Source organism: Stomoxys calcitrans, chromosome 2 (genome assembly GCF_963082655.1).
Source record: "Stomoxys calcitrans chromosome 2, idStoCalc2.1, whole genome shotgun sequence".
NCBI lineage: Eukaryota > Metazoa > Arthropoda > Insecta > Diptera > Muscidae > Stomoxys > Stomoxys calcitrans.
In genome coordinates, this window is record NC_081553.1 from 166628630 (window position 1) to 166646836 (window position 18207).

At 38.4% G+C, this 18207-nt stretch overlaps 1 protein-coding gene across 2 annotated transcripts in view; it reads right to left on the minus strand.

Annotated features, from left to right (window-relative positions):
* The window catches only part of LOC106081367 (dihydropyrimidinase), a 72531-nt gene that overhangs the window by 45481 nt on the left and 8843 nt on the right, over nucleotides 1–18207 (minus strand). Inside the window, exon 2 of one of the 2 annotated variants that reach the window (XM_059362430.1) lies at nucleotides 4297–4316. The exons of the other annotated variant lie outside the window; for it this stretch is intronic. The gene's annotated coding sequence lies outside the window, so the exon portion shown is untranslated. The remainder of the gene's footprint in view (nucleotides 1–4296; nucleotides 4317–18207) is intronic. 2 annotated transcript variants of the gene reach the window in all.

Below are 18207 nucleotides of genomic sequence, written 5' to 3' on the forward strand. Positions count from 1 at the left end.
CTGCCTCCTTCGTCGTGCCCCGGATCGCTTTCTCTCGCTCACTTCTGCCGTCACCCCTCCATCCTCATCTCTCGATACGTCTGCGATGACTGACTGTTTCATTCACACTGTCGATGTCTAAATCTGAATCGGAAACACCACCTTTACTTTAAAGCTGTCCGTCTCTTCCTCATTAATTAGTCTGACGAATGGTTGTACGGTTGAAGCATTACTCTTGACTGCTGGTACCAAGGCACCCGCACCTAAAGGAGGGGCGGACCGCATCACCGCAGCTGTTGGGTCTTTGGAGTCCATTTTGAGCCTACTCCTGAAAGGCTTTAAAATTTGTTCGTATTAAGTGCCTATTCCGAGATACGGATATTTTTATTCGAGGAGCGAAATGAAAACACGTCCGCTCCACTCAAGGGTTACTTTATTATATTACATAACAGGTGGACAATTTTCTATTATTGACTCAATTGGGTAACCACCATAAATAGACAAGAAAGGATCCTTACTGAAGAGTAATTTGAACTCGTCTTTAATCCAAATCGTGTCTGCAGAAAGCGACTTGGAGATCGCATAATGGAGCTCGACCTAGTGCTCTGAACATAAATCTGAAGAATTTTTACCAGAAAGACAAATACTGGCTAATTCTGGGGTCACGTGTCCTCAATAGAAAGATTTCGATATTCGAGAAGACCAAATACATGAGAATGAACTTCGATATGAATCTGAACTGGAAGGGCCTCATTTTAGAGAGTACTAAGTAAGCTCACAGTTGCTGGGCGCTATGTCAAGGGGCATAGGCTCAAAATAAGACCCGAATTCGAAGGTGGTGAACGGCGATGGAAAAATTAAGGTCTTGGCATATACGTGACGATAAGGAGATTCCTGTGCCACATTTGCCATTCCTGTTCAACTTTGTCTCAGTTTTCTCCCCATCATATTGGGAGTTTTTTCGGGTGTACGGACGGACGGACATGGCTAGATCGACTATGAATGTCATTACGATCAAAAATATATTTACTTTATCTGGTCTTAGGTCAATATCTCGAAATATTGGGTTGCCCAAAAAGTAATTGCGGATTTTTTAAAAGAAAGTAAATGCATTTTTATTAAAACTTAGAATGAGCTTTAATCAAATATACTTTTTTTACACTTTTTTTCTAAAGCAAGCTAAAAGTAACAGCTGATAACTGACAGAAGAAAGAATGCAATTACAGAGTCACAAGCTGTGAAAAAAATTTGTCAACGCCGACTATATGAAAAATCCGCAATTACTTTTTGGGCAACCCAATATTACAAACGGAATGACTGGATTAGTATATCCTCCACTTACCCATGGTAAGTGGTCGCCATGGCCAGTCCGAATAATTTAAGACCAGAGACCAATTTTCAACTAACTTTTGCAGCATTTTAGAGCCGTATGTCAGCAAAAAGTCTATACGTTATGAAATGACAAACCAAACAGAGTATAAATCGAGGGACAACTACCAAACCAAAACAAATTCCGAATAAAGTGTGGGCAGATTGAAAACCACACGCCTAAAAAACACCCTTTATTTACCTCGTCTGAAATGTCTTGCCTCCAACATACCTAATCTCTTTTGTTTTTCATATAATTTTATGTGTCAACCTCCATGCACTTTTCAAAGTTTTTTGTTATTGTTTTATCAATTATTACAATTTCTTTTCTTCTTCTACTTAATAAAGTATGTAAAGAAATGAAAACTTTCTTGGGCCCTTTGATAGACACCTATTCCACCATAAATTGTTTGGTTCATTATCATCAAACCTTCATTATGTCGCATGACGTACAGTTGCCCCACATGTTTGTTTTTCTTTTCATTCACTCAACATGCTCCACTTTCTAAGTTACACCAAATCACTTGAGATCACTACACATCAACCACCAGAAGCGTACGAGCGTGTACGCAGCACGTGTGCTCAAACGAATCAGTACTCAACATTTCAAAAGCACGCTGATCGTTTCAATATAGTGATCGAAATCATTTTGTGGGACATGCGCTCACGCTTTTAGATACCACATAAACATTAGAAGACGGCATTGTAATACACTTAGAAAAAATATATGCTAGTTCCAGAAAAGTGTCGTAGTTTAACTAATTGCCGTTTCAGCTAAAATTACGCAAATTTGAGACTACTACTGCTAATGATGTCAAATCGTGTCTTCCAGAGGCTCAGGAAATCAAATCGAATGACTCCTTTTTATGAGAGCTTTATCCAACTCTGATATGGGCCATTTTCAGTACCGAATGACCTACATACATCAACTTCTCTACTTTCAAATTTTTCCTATCGGGCCACCGTAGCTCAGAGATTATCATGTACGCCTCTGACGGTGGGCGCCCTAATTCCATTCCATACGAAAACGTCATAAAGACTTTAAGCGGTGGTTTCCTCTCCTAGTGCTACCGATACTTGTAAGGTAATCACATTTCCAAACAAACAGAAATATTTGTGGAAAATTTCACTTTACTCCTTCGTAAGTTACCGTTTTTTCGACAAAAGGACAGGCTAAATCGACTTAAAATGTCATGACAATCAAGAATTTTTATACTTTATGGGATATTAGACCAATATATCGGGGTGTTACAAATGACATGGCTAAATTAATACACCCCCATGTTACGGTGAGCATAAAAATTAAAACGCTCACATTACCAACAGATTTTCCCTTGTGCTTCAGCGGTGGTTATCCCCTCCTAATGCTGGTAACATTTGTGAGGTACTTTTCCATCTAAAAACTTCTCCGTAAATAGGTGTCGCTCTGCGGCACGCCTTTCGGACTCGGCTATAAAAAGGAGGTTCCTTATCAGTGAGCTTAAAATTGAATCGGACTGCACTCATTGATGGTCTGGACGGCTATATAATTCTTTGCTATCTGAAGGTAACGGAAGATCCATTTTACTGCAATATTTCAGAGATGGATGAACCGATTTAAGTGAAGTTTGGTATAAATAAGCCAAAAACGGTAATCTGATATCTCAAACCGTCTTAAACAGATATATACAACATCTGGGAAAATATGGGTCAAATGAAAGGTATTTGGGAGCAGAATACTACTAAATTTCCCATGAATTTCCCATCAAGGAACAGGGGATATCGTCCCTGGGAGCAGAGAACGAATATATAAAACTTTGCCCCAAGTAATTAGAGGAATGTACCCCAAATCCCCCATCGCACACTGATATGCGGCCTAACCCTACATTCCAAACAAAATCGGGCATGTAAGCCGGTCCGGACGGTATTTAGTTTAATTTATATATTCATTCTACAGCAAAGCTAAACAAGGCCTTATACAATTATAAAAATGGCAACATACTACTCCATAGTAAAATATTGGATTGAAATGAGATATTTTTAAGGTTGAGGACGAATCTGATACTTAAATCATAGATAAATTATATATACGAGGATTTCCTTTAATATTTGGGATTGGAAACCCCTTGTTTTGCAATCGGCCAACTGACAGCTCTACCGTAAAGCTTGACATTTTTGAGGTTATACGTATTCAGAACGTTTTGACATATGAGCGTTATTTGTGTTGTTTACAGTAACTTAAAAGATTCATCTCGCCCAAAATCGTATTAAATCGTGAACATTTTCGTGCGATTATTGTTAACAACTTTTGACGTGGAATAACTCAACAACAGTGCATCGATGAACTTAATAATTCAATTGTTGACGATGAAGCTCCACCAAGAACTAGTGTTTATCGATGGTATGGTGAATTCAACCGACGTCGTAGTTTAATCCAGGATGATTTTAGTGGGACAAGCATACATGCAATATTGCATGAACATATGACCGTCAAAAAAGTTTGTTCGCGTTGGATCCCACACAATTTGTCAATCGCTCAAAAAAAGGCTTTTGTCGATTGGTCGAAAGAAATGCTCCAAAAATACGAACTCGGTGCTTCGAAACACGTCTATGACATTGTGACAGGTGATGAATCGTGGATTTACGCGTATGAATCCGAAAGTAAACAACAGTCAACTATATGGGTGTTTAAAGATGAGCCAAATCCAACAAAAGTTGCTCGCGCACAAAGCACTTCCAAGCAAATAATCGCCTGTTTTTTTCGAAAAAAAACTGGACATACCGCACAAAAATGTCTTTGTAATTTCAATCCTCTTTGCTTAAACTTGGTGTCAAATGTCTGGGGGGTCGCTCCAAGCCAACCAAGCGAACATGTTTCGGGACAATATGGTGAGCAAAAGGAAGGTATTTGAAACTATAACACATATCTTAAACTCAAATTTAAAGTCGTGTGTTTTGAGAAAGACCTACCTTTAAGACTTGGGAAAGATCTGTGGATAGAATCGAAAAAAAAAATTTAAAAAAAAATTGCCGTTAGATAACGGGTAGAAAAACCTCATTGAAATTTGAACTGGTTAGAGATGAGGTGTTAACGAGATCATATGCAAAATTTTAAGGTCCAAGATTGTCTGGGCGCCTCTTGGTAGGCCCCTAAATTTGGTTACTTCGGCATTTTTTCGGGGTGCCACATCTTTATTGGTGATCCGATTTCCAAAATTCTTTTTTTTTTTTTGCTGGAGAGCGCTCAAAATCCCTGAAACGTGGTTTGGATTGATGACAACATTTACAATGACTTTGCCGCTAAGAATGCCCAAATCCGATAACCCATGTAAAATGTATACCCTCCACCATAGGATCGGCGGTGCACTAATCTAGTCATTCCGTTTGTAACACCTCGAAATATTAATCTGTGTCCTCATAAAGTATATATATTCTTGATCGTCTTGAAATTCTAAGTCGATTTAGCCACCTCCGTCCATCCGTCCGTCCGTCCGTCCTTGTGTCCGTCGGTCTGTGGAAATCATGACAGCGGTCGAACGCATAGAGCTAGCTGCACGAAGTTTTGCACAGATACTTCTTATGTACAACCAAACTATATTAGGTTGTACATAAAATAGAAGGATCCTTTGATGCCAAGACGTACACATTAGCGGTTTGACATCGAGGGGCGTTTAATAATGTGCGGACCGACACATTGGTCCAATCCTTAGATCAGTAGCGTAGGTGGAGCGGGTCCTTAGAGACTGGATAAACCATATGGTAAGGAACAGGTGGATAAATTACAGGTCCCATGACATAAATACAAGGGAGAAAGTGGAACATGGCACGACATTTCATCGCCACTCCTTTGGGTGACCACCATAAATAACCTATTACGGATGCTGACTGAGGAGAGATTTGAACCCGTCTGCTATGCACACGATGTTATAATACTTCTAAGGGGTAAGGATCCGTACCATGCATATGGCATATGACTGGGCTAGACCCAGGGGTCTAGCCAGAGAAGACAGAAATATGCCTGTTCACGAGGAAGGCGAAGGTGAACCAATTTGACGCGCCACATTTCCTCAATAAAACGATTTGGATATCTGACAAGGTCAAATACTTAGAAGTGATCTTGAAAAGGAACCTAATTGGAAGTGACACATTCACTGATTCACACTCGCACTGAGAAGGCTCACAGATATTCGGTACTACGCAGACGGGCCGTATGCTCAAAATAGGGGCTGAATTTGAGGAGAGTCCACTGGCTCTACAGAAGCGTGATTAGACCAATACTTACTTACGTAAGTAGTCAGTATTTTGGTAGACTACTATGGAGAAAAAGTGCAGCATTAGGACTATATAACAAATTCAGAGAACATGTTTTCTTGGCATAGGCCGAGTGATGAGAACCACGCCCATTAGGGCACTGGAGACTATTCTAGATATCCGACCCATTGACATACAGATTAAGTGTGAGGCAGCCACTGCGGCTATGAGACTTAAGGCGATGGGAGAATGGATTGAGGATGGGAGCAGCTCATGCCATCGCGGTATATTCGAGGCGACGATAGGAAACCTGAAAGAAAGGGAAGCGGTTTCCGATCGGATACCTGAGATGAACCTTGAAGTCGAGCAGTGCCTCGCTGCCATCGGCACAGTCTTGGATTGACGGAACCCTAGTATTGCCATCTGGAAGATCATGTTACACGGATGGATCAAAGCTAAAGGACAGAGTGGGTCTGGGGGTTTACATTGAGAACCCAGAGACTGAGATCTGTTTTAGACTGCCTGACCATAAAACGGTGCTGCAGGCGGAGATCCGGGCGATCACGGAATGCGTGAAGTGGTGTGGTGCTAACACGAGGACGTCGAGTGGGAACATCTTTACCGACAGTAAAATTGCCATAAAGGCAATAACAACCAGGAGGTAAGTTCACGAACAGTCTTGGAGTGTAAGAAGGAGATTAAAGCCTTCTCTGAGGATGGCACAATCCGCATCGTTTGGGTGACGGGCCATAACGGAGTAAGGGCGAATGAAATGGCAAACGATTTGGCAGTGAAGGCCAGAGAATTGCCATCGATAAACTTGGTTAACCCGAAGCCTTTCGGGTCAACGCGTCCGATTCAAGGGCGTGAGCGAAAAACGCGCATGTAACACTGTGGAACAACGAAACAGTTGGTAGGATGGCGAAAATCCTATGGGGTGATCCGGAGGATATTTTAAGTAGCACGAGGATATTTTAAGTAGCACGGAATTCCTAACTTATAATTTTGATTTTTCGTAGTTACTTTTTAGTTTTTAGAGCGCACAACAAGCCGATTACTGGCTTAGTTGTATGTCTATAGTGGTATGGGGCAGATTAATATCTGCACCCTCTTTTCAACCTAACCTAACCTAGTGATATAGGTCTTTGGGGATAGCAAATGGGCCACAACGGTTCAGATTTGGATATAGCCGCCATATAAAGTTACCTTCGAATTGATTTCATGAGTTCCTAGAAGCTGCAACTATTAACCCATTGAGCTGAAAATTTGCAAACAGTGTTCCAAATTCCAACAATCGTGTCAACTATGTTCTGAATCGGTCTATAACCTGATATAGCTACCATATAAACCGATCTGTCGTTTTGATATCTTGAGCTGCTAAAACCCCCAGTCGTTATCCGATTGAGCTGACATTTTGCACATAGGGTTCTGATATGACTTCCAACAATCGTGAAAAGTATGATCAAAATCGGTGTATAACCTGATATAGCTTCTATATAAACCGATCTCCTGATTTGACATCTCAAGACCCTGGAAGCCTAATTTTTTTATCCGATGGAGCTGAAATTTTGTATGTAGTGTTCTGTTACGACTTCCAACAAGTGTCACGTACGGTCCAAATAATTTGTGTATACTTTTAGCAGAAGCCATGGTGGTGGGTTCCCAAGATTCGGCCCGGTCGAACTTAGCACGATTTTACTGGTTTGGTCTAAAAAGTATTTTTATTGTTTAGTCTCCATTGAAAAATGCTGCTTAAATACCTTAGCCTTTTCTTTATACCCTACACCACCACTGCGGTATAGGGTTTTAAAACTTTGTACATTTGTTTGCAACGCTAAGAAGGAGACGAGGTAAATCCATTGATAAGTATACTGATCGGCTTAGAATCACTTCCTGATTCGATTTAGCTATGTCCGTCTGTTTGTCCATGTATTCTTATAATCAAGGTACAGCTCGTATTTGTGTCAGATTCTCATGAAATTTTGCACAAGTCAGTGTTTTGTCCACGAACGAACGCTATTTTGAAAGAAATCGGATCAGATTTAGATATAGCTCCCATATATCATTCATCCGATATGGTCTTTGAAGGCCGTAATCGCCACAATTTTGGTCCAATTTTTACGAAGTTTTGCATGAATTGTTTTATTTGACGTCCCTACGTGTGCAAAATTTCATCAAAATCGGTTCAGATTTAGATATAACTCCCATATATATATGTCATCCAATATAGATTTTTAAGGCTATAGTGATAATTTTGGTCCGATCTTTACACGCATGACGTTATTTGACGTCACAATGCGTGTGCAAAATTTCATCAAAATCGGTTCAGATTTAGATATAAACCTGAAAAATCCGATATGGATTTTTCAGTCTGTAGTAGCCACAATTTTGGTCCGATATTTATATGCATAAAATGATTTATTTGACGCCACAATGTGCAAAATATCATCAAAATCGGTTTAGATTTAGATACATATATGTAGCTCCCATATATATATATATGTATATATATATATATATATATATATATATATATATATATATATATATATATATATATATATTTCATCTGATATGGATTTTTCAGGCTGTAGTAGCCACAATTTTGGTTTGATGTTTACAACATTTAGCGAGAGATGTTTCATTTGACGTCCCAATACGTGTGTAAATTTAATTAAAATCGAAGAAGATTAAGATATAGCTCCCACATGTATATTTCATCCGATATGGCTTCTATATAAAATTTAGCGTGTAAGATTTTCTATCATAAGAAAATCTTACAAGGTTTTATTCAATCTTTGAATAGGTATGCAAAATTAAAGTCTGACTAGATTTCAACATAGGTTCCGTCAATTACAATAGTACATATACTCGGTGGTGTAGGGTATTATATAGTCGGCTCCGCCCGACTTTTGCCTTTCCTTACTGGTTGTGTTTTGTAAAGGAGACATGTTGAAGATTTTGTTTTAAGTAAAATTTGATAAACATATGTCAACTGAAGCAGATGTAGTACAGGAATGCCAACTTAGTGCATTAGATATGGCGCTTTCTAGGTCACGCAAATTCCGAAGAGATTACTCCTAGTGCCAAACGAAAAAAAGGCACTAAGTTAACTCTTTTTGCATATTTAGTTAGTGCCTTTTGCCCTTTTGGCCAGTTTGAGTTTTGTTTTCAAATCACAATTTAACTGTAGCACTTTGCCACGGCGAGCCTTATACTTCGATTTATAAGGCTCGTCGTGGCAAAGAGCTACAGTTAAATTGTGATTTGAAAACTGGCGAAAAGGGTAAAAGGCACTAACTAAAAATGCAAAAAGAGTTAACTTTTCATCAACTACATTTTTTAAATTTTCCCACAAACATACCATTTGGGACCAGAAGATACTCCTCTCAAATCAATGAGCGGAGCCCGACTAAGGTTTAGATCAGTAATAAGGAGTTAACCACCGCTGGCAATTATTGTTATGTTCGTGCCGGGATTTGAGCCCACGTGTTCTGATGGGTCTTTCAAATCGACAGCTGAGCGGTTGAACCGAATTCGAGGGCGATGCTTAACTTTTTTGCGTCCATTCGAACATTGTGACTTTCTTGGTTTTTGGCTTACTCCAAGACCATGATTTCAAATATTTTTCGTCAAACCTTTTTTTTTACAAAATTTTACTCATTTTTCGCTTTTTACAATTTTTGCTACTCTTTTTGCTGATAAATTGACAATTGACAATTTTTTATAAAAAAAATAGAAAATTTCTCCGAGTTCTCAAAACAAAAAGACCAGACCCTCCATTTGGGTTTATGTATTTTTTATTTCATATATTCCCATGCAAACAATTTTTTGCAACAAACACTACAGGCAATTTACTAAAAAATTCCGATTTTGAAATCAAATTTGCCAAAACGAGTATTTTTGGTACTTTTGTAAAAAAATTTGGACCGTATTTCTTTTTTGTTTTTTTCATGACACTTTTATCTGTACAACTTTTAGATCAACTAGGGCATATGATTTCGTTAACAAATCGGCTCTAACCAATTTAACCAAAGAGATATCTCTACCCGTTCTCAAACGGCAGATTGATTACTAGTTTCTATTTCTATCCCACGGTGCAACTCATTCAACCTAAACCTATACTATAATAGAAGAAATCTTTTAAATATTGCTTTGCAAATAGCGGCCCCAAATTAGAAAGAAATTAACTAAAATTAATCTTAAAATTGTTCACTTAAAAAATGTTTAAACCATTGTTCACATAACAAACATAACTAAAATTCAACTGTAAAATTTGAAATTTCCCCTTTTGTTGAAAGTTTTATTTATTTCAAGATCTTTTGAGATAGCTTCACTCTCATTTGCCAAAATGTCAAACTGAAAACGTAATTTTCCTACTGTGATGGTCCAATGATATTGCGACGTTCTAACAGTCTTTTGTTTTCAGTATTTCACCATCTTATTTCCTGCTTTTCGCAATGACTCCCCCATTGTTTTGGTTGTAAAACTTCGTTTATGTTTTCACGAAAAGTTTCTATTGCTTTCTTGTCACTGAACTTGATATCATTTGTAACACAATGTGACGATGATCTTACTACGCATAATAAGTTAGGAGTGGCTTGATATACTGAAAGAATAGTAGCTTCCATATAAGAGAGAATAGAAGGTTCCATTTGCGAAAAGAATTGTCGAACAAGTAAAAGTTAATGAAAGTAAATTAAAATTCATATTGGGTTCAATTCCTTTTTTTCCATTTAAGTAAAAATAAGAAAAAAGGCATTAATAATATTTGGATACCCACCCGCTCGGATTTTTATATTAACCACATTTCTTCCAAATCCGTTTATGAATCTATGTAGCTATATCGAAATATTAACTGATGTGAAACTTGGAATGGCGGTTGAGGGTTCTAACGAGTGGAAATAAATGGGCCTTATATTGATTCCCGACCGTAATTCAGGAGGTCGCTCCATATGGCAGTTACATCCAAATATTGTCCAATCTGCACTATATCCGGAGGGAGGCCACCGTAGCGTAGAGGTTAGCATGTCCGCCAATGACGCTAAACGCCTGGGTTCGTATCCTGGCAAGACCATCAGAAAAAATTTTCAGCGGTGGTTTTCCCCTCCTAATGCTGGCAACATTTGTACTATGCCATGCAAAACTTCTCTCCAAAGAGGTGTCGCACTGCGGCACGTCGTTCGGACTCGGCTATTAAAACGAGGCCCCTTATCATTGAACTTAAATTTGAATCGGACTGCAGTCATTGATAAGTGAGAAGTTTGCCCCTGTTCCTTAGTAGAATGTTCATGGACAAAATTTCCATTTTTGCACTATATCCGGGGATATTTTGAAGGGGTCTTATGATAAAAATTTACAACACAATCGGAAAATTTCTCCAAGCATAGACCGATCTGAACTACAATATATTCGGCATGGGTGTCGAGGGACTTAACATAATTCACTGTGCTAAATTTCAACAAAATCGGACGATGACTCCTGCTTTTATAGGCATATCAACATAGGACATATCAAGAGGATATAGTCCCATATAGCACATCTTCGAACATGACCTGCCTATGGACAAAAAGAGACCCTGACACTTAGCCCTGAAAAATATCAGCATTATGCTCTACTCTCAAATACCATTTATTTGAACCCCATATTGCCATTGGTTTAAGGGAAGTTTATGGAATGAGGCGTCCCCCAAACACTTGGCCCCAAAACTAGTAACCAAATTCGGTATCTTATCTCAAATACCTTTCATTTGAGCCCCTTATTGCCAAATATGTCCGGTATGTATTAGGGATGGACCCTTAAAAGCTATTGACATCGTTCTCTATTCTCATTGAGCTCAAAATTGTCATGGTCGGCAAATACGTCCTATTTCCTCCCAAATATCTTTCATTTGAGCCCAATATTACAATCGTTAGCAAATATGTCCGGTTGAGGGGATGTTTTGGGGGATGAGGCAGCCACTCAGTTACTTGACCCTGAAAATATATATCAGATTCGTGCTCTACTCAAAAGAAATTAAAAGTTTTCATTGAGCTCCATATTGCAATGATCAGCAAATTGGTGCTATGTGGGGGGTATTATGGGGGGTGGGGTGACCCATAGACAATTTATCTGGAATGTTGATACCAGATTCGTGCTGTACTCGCAAATACCTGTCATTTCAGTCCCATATTGCCATGGTCGGGGCTCAAATTTGGGGGATGTTTTGGGGAAGGCGAGGACTCGTAGAAACTTGGTTATGAAATTCGTATTCTACAATCAAATACCTTTTATTTGAGCCCCTTATTGCCATGGTCAGTAAATAATTCCTGTTTTTGGGGTAGACCCCAGAAACTTGGTCCCGAAAGTAGGAATAAATTTCAAGCTTTACTACCAAATACCTTTAATTTGAGCCCCTTATTGCCATGGTCAATAAATATGTCCTATTTAGGGGTGTTTCGGGGGTTGGGGTTGTCCGCCAAACACTTGCCCCACAGTTGGATATCATATACCTTTTCTTATCTTAAATACCTTTCATTTGATTCCCATATTGTCGTGATTGGTCTATATATTGGGTTGCCCAAAAAGTAATTGCGGAATTTTTTAAAAGAAAGTAAATGCATTTTTAATAAAACTTAGAATGAACTTTAATCAAATATACTTTTTTACACTTTTTTTCTAAAGCAAGCTAAAAGTAACAGCTTATAACTGACAGAAGAAAGAATGGAATTACAGAGTCACAAGCTGTGAAAAAATTTGTCAGCGCCGACTATATGAAAAATCCGCAATTACTTTTTGGGCAACCCAATATATCTTTGGTGGGTTTTGGGGGTGAGGTGGCTCCCCTAGATATCCCATCCAAAATTTAGATGCCAAATTTTGGTTTCTAGGTTACTATAAGAGGGCAAACAAAATTTCGCTTAAATCGCACCACCCATCTCCGAAAGCCAGCATTTCTGAAAATTAGAGTAAGGTGGAGGGTCCTCCCCCATTCAGATATCAAAAAATTTAGTACCCTATTTTCACCACTTGTTCTTTCTACAACATTCGTGAAAATTTCGACAAAATCGGTTCAGACGTTTTTGAGTCTATGCGGAACATGCATACAAACAAACAAACATAAATTGATTTTTATACCCACCACCATAGGATGGGGGTATCCTAATCTAGTCATTCCGTTTGTAACACTTCGAAATATTCGTCTAAGACCCCCTTAAGTACATATATTCTTATTCGTCTCGACGTTCTGAGTCGATCTAGCCATGTCCGTTCATCCGTCCGTCTGTCGAAATCACGATAGCGGTCGAACACATAGAGCTAGCCGCTATATTTATTTAATATTAATGTAGATCGTTGGGAATTGCAAATGGGCCATATCGGTTCAGATTTAGATATAGCTCCAATATCAACCGATCTCGAGATTTGACTCCTTGAGCCCCTGGAAGCCGCATTGATTGTTGTCCGATTTTGCATGTAAAGTTCTGTTATGACTTCCATCAACTCTACCAAGTACGGTCCAAATCGGTCTATAACCTGATATAGCTCCCATATAAACCGATCTCCCGATTTGATTTCTTGAGCCTCTGGAAGCCGATTTGGCTGAAATTTTGCACATAGTGTTTTGTTATGACTTCCAACATCCGTGCCAAGTACGGCACAAATCGGTCTATAGCTCGATATAGCTTCCATATAAACCGGTCTCTCGATTATCTTAGTTCGACTCCTAGAAGCTTTAATTTTTGCTGGTTTAATAGAAGTTTGGTATGTAGAACAAAATTATGCCCTTCAACTAAATTTATTTTGTACAAATTTTTAGCAGAATCCATGGTGGTGGGTTCCCAAGATTCGGCCCGGCCAAACTTAGCACGATTTTACTTGTTTTATACCTGAAGTAGCCGGTTTAACCAGTTTTTTATTTCAAAATTTCAAAACTTATTCCAGTTTTTTGAAAAAGTTAATTTTTCGAATAGTCCGAAAACCGTTTTAAGAAATAGTCGGTTTATTACTCATATATTTTTCATATTTTCCTATGAATATTCGGCTATACGAAATAAACATTCGGCTATACGAATAAAACCAAGCAAATAATCCTCAAAGAAAAGATAAAAAATTCCATACATTTGTGAACTTATTGCGCAGTGAAATTAACCCAAAATTTTTAGAAATAGTTTCATAGTTTTTGGGGACACATTTCATTTTTAACCCTTAAATATAGGTAAGTCCCTAATCTTGAAAAAAAAATTAATTTTTATCTTTAAATTATTAAACTTTTTCAGGTTTTATTTAATTTTTTATGTGAGGGCTTATTTAATTTTTATTTAGGACCTAGTGAATTAGGACTTATTTCATTGGGGGTTATTGCGCATAGCCGAATATTCCATTGAGGAGCAAGGTTTTTGATCACCCTTCTTAATAGTTAACCAAAAACACAAATCAGATATTTTAATTTGAGGTCAAGTGGAACGTTGAATCTGATATTCAAGCCGAATTTCGGTGTTGAGCAATGTGGAACTTCTTGAAAGGTTTGTAGACATGGAGTACATTTAACATCCAAGATAAAAAAGGCGCAACCCCTCCGAGCGAGGGTTTGTTAGACGAACTAGCATTATATGGAGTTCAAAACAAGTAAAAGCGTGCTTAGTTCAACCGGCCCGAATCTTGGAAACTCAAAAAGGTACACAAAGTTGAATGACAGTTGTACTTTACGTGTCAAATTTTTGCCAAATCCGGCAAAAATTTATGCTGCCAGGGGCCACACAAGGCTAATAGGAAGATGGGCTTATATGGGAGCTACATAAGGTTATAAAACGATTTCGACAGTACTTGGAAGTTATAACAAAATTCTAGGTACAAAATTTCAGGCAAACCGAATAACAATTGCGGTATTCGGGGTTTCAAGATGTTAAATAGAGGGCCACCGGGAGTCACCGTAGCGCCTGGGTTCGAATCCTGGCGAGACCATCAGAAAAAATTTTCGGCGGTGGTTTTCCCTCCTAATGCTGGCAACATTTGTAAGGTACTATGCCATGTAAAACTTCTCTCCAAAGAGGTGTCGCACTGCGGCACGCCTTTCGGACTCGGTTATAAAAAGGAGGCCCCTTATCATTGAGCTTAAAACTTGATTCGGACTGCACTCATTGATATGTGAGAAGTTTGCCCCTGTTCCTTAGTGGAATGTTCATGGGCAAAATTTGCAATTTGCAAATCGGGGGATATATCAGGTTATGGAATATACTTTGCATGATTGTTGGAAGTCGTTGTAGAATACTACTTGCAAATTTCAGTCAAATCGGATAACAATTGCAGCTTCTAGTAGCTCAAGAAGTCGAGTCGAGCAATCACCTAATATTAAAGTTATATCTTAATCTGCACAGATATGACCCATTTGCAATCCCCAATGACCTACGTCAATATCTGTGCAAAATTTCAACCATCTACAATAGCTTTACGCCTCGATCACTATCGTGATTTCGACAGACGAGTGGACATGCCTAGATCGACTTGAATGTCAAGAGATTAATAGCATGTTTACATTGAAATTTCTATGATCCTGATCTAACTAAATCCAAAAATGACACACATCCATACATAATTTCTGAAAACAGTTGCATATTTTGGCACTTTTATCGATTATTCAGGGGTTTATTTGGAATTTAAAAATAAATCCTGCGAAAATTTGATTTATTTTTGTATGGTAAAGCCTGCAAAAAAGCCCAGGATTAAGCACTTACATCTCGAAAAGGCCATAAATCCGAATTTAGAAGCCAATGTAAACGTATAAAATATATTTATTTGACAGTTCTATAAAGGAAATCTGTCAAATAAACCTATTTCAAATCTATATTAAGTTTTGTGAATACCGGTGTAAGAATATATATCTACATTATGGGGTCCCAGATCAATATTAACCCCCCTAAACTGTCATATAGTCCGATCGGTACTATATGGGACTTAAATTAATTGTTCATAATTTCTTTCAAATATTTTGCTTGTATCCTGACCCATATTATTCATATTGTGGCACCAATCAACTCATGTATATATTTTTTGCTATCTGATATGAAATTGTGCTAGCTATGCAATGATGCATAACTTTCATAGTATGTAATATAAACCCGTCCATTTATTCAACTCGCACAACATTTATTATGTCAAGCAGACAACTAAGCTGAAAATTATGTTACATTAATTGCGTGAGAGCAACTGTTTTCTCATGATTCAAATAAAGGCCAATAACTCACGGGTTTATGTGGGAAATCGTGAGAGCATTAATGGGTCATTAAAAGTCAGCTTATAACAAGTAAGAGCGTGCTAAGTTCAGCCCATCCGAATCTTATATACCCTCCACCATGGTCGCATCTGTCAAGTTCTTTGCGCAGTATCTGTTTTTAGGCAAACAAAGTATAATGAATAAGGACGGAGGAGCAGCTATATCAAGATACAGTCCGATTCGGGGCTCAAGAAGCGAAATCGGGAGATCGGTTTATATAGGAGCTGTATCAAGCTATAGATCGATTCTGACCATATTGCACACGTATGTTGAAGGCCATGGGAGGAGCTGTTGTACAAAATTTGTGCCAAATCGGATGAGAATTGCGCCCTCTAGAGGCTCAAGAAGTCAAGACCCAAGATCGGTTTATATGGCAGCTATATAAGGTTATGGACCGATTAGGACCATTCTTCGCACAGTTTTTGGAAGTGATATCAAAACACTATGTGCAAAATTTCAGTCAAATCGGACGAGAATTGCGGCCTCTAGAGGCTGAAGAAGTCAACACCCAAGATCGGTTTATATGGCAGCTATATCAAAACAAGGCAAATTTAAAAAATTCGATCAATTAAAACAAGTAAAAAGGCGTTAAGTTCGGCCGGGCCGAACTTTGGATACCCACCACCTCGGCTATATATGTAAACCACCTTTCATCAAAATCCGGTGAAAATTGCATACCTTAGTCCCATAGCAGTTATATCAAAATATGATCCAATTTGGACCAATTACTAATAAGTAAAAGTCATTGTTCAATTGTGTATAACAAAATATTGGTCTTTTTAGTAGCTATATCTAAAATAAACCGATCTGAACCATATGCAACATGGATGTCGAAAAGCCTGACATAAGTCAATGTGTCAAATTTCAGTTAAATCGGATTAAAAATGCGCCTATTTTGGGGCCAAGACATTAAATCGAGATATCGGAGCTAGACCAAATTGCAGAAATATGTGTAGGGGCTTAACTGAACTCTCTGTCCCAAATTTCGGCGACATCGGACAATTAATGGGCCTTTTATGGGCCCAAAACATTAAATCAAGGGATGGGTCTATATGGCAACTGTATCAAAATCTGATCCGATCAGGGCCAAATTGAAGAACGATGTTGGACGGCCTAAGACAAGTCACTGTAAAACGGAAAATAAATGTGGATTTTACGGGCCTAAGATCCTAAATCGGAGGATTTTTCTATATGGCAGCTATATCCAAATCCGGACCGATCTAAGCCAAATTGACGAAGGATGTCGAAGTGCCTAACACAACTCACTGTCCCAAATTTTAGCAAACTCGGAAAATAAATGTGGCTTTTATGGCCCTGAGACCCTAAATCGGAGGATCGGTCTATATGGCAGCTTTAACCAAATCTGGACCAATCTGGGCCAAATTAACGAAGGATGTCGAAGGACCTAACACAATTCATTGTCCCAAATTTCAGCAAAATCGATTGGCCTAAGAACCTAAATCGGCGGATCGGTCTATATGGGGGCTATATCAAGATAGAAGATTTTAATACATTTCGAAGTCCACTAGAAGATATGAAAAAATATATATATACATATATAACAGGAGATATAACGAAACACGATAAGTAAAGCAAGTAAATGCGTGCTAAGATCGGCTGTGCCGAATCTTATATATCCTCCCCACATTTGTCAAGTTTTTCGTTCGTTTTTTTCTTTTTATACCCTCCACAATAGGATGGGGCCCACTAATTTCGTCATTCTGTTTATAGCTCCTCGAAATATTCGTCTAAAACCCCATAAAGTATATATATTCTTGATCGTCATGATAAGTTGATCTAGCTTTGTCCATCCGTCTGTCTGTCGAAGTCACGCTAACTTTCGAAGGAGTAAAGATAGCCGTTTGACATTTTGCACAAATATTTCTTACTAGTGTAGGTTGGTTATTATTGTAAATGGGACATATCGGTTCATGTTTTGATGTAGCTTCCTTATAAGCCGATCATGAATCTTGACGTCTTGAGCCACTAGAGGGCGCAATTCTTATCCGATTTGGCTGAGATTTTGCAAGAGGTGTTTTGTTATGGCTTCCAACAACTGTGCTGAGTAAGGTTGAAATCGGTCCATAGCCTGATATAGCTGCCATATAAACCGATCTGGGGTCTTGATTTCTTGAGCCTCTAAAGGGCACAATGCTTATCCGATTTGGATGAAATTTTGCAAGACGTGCTTTTTTTTACTTCCAACAACTGTGTCAAATCGGTCTATAACCTGATATAGCAGCCATCTAAACCGATCTAAGACCTTGACTTCGTGAGCCTCTAGAAGGCGCAATTATTATCCGATTTGGCTGAAATTTTGTACAACGGCTTCTCCCATGATCTTCAAAATACGTGCCAAATATGGTCTGAATTGGTCTATA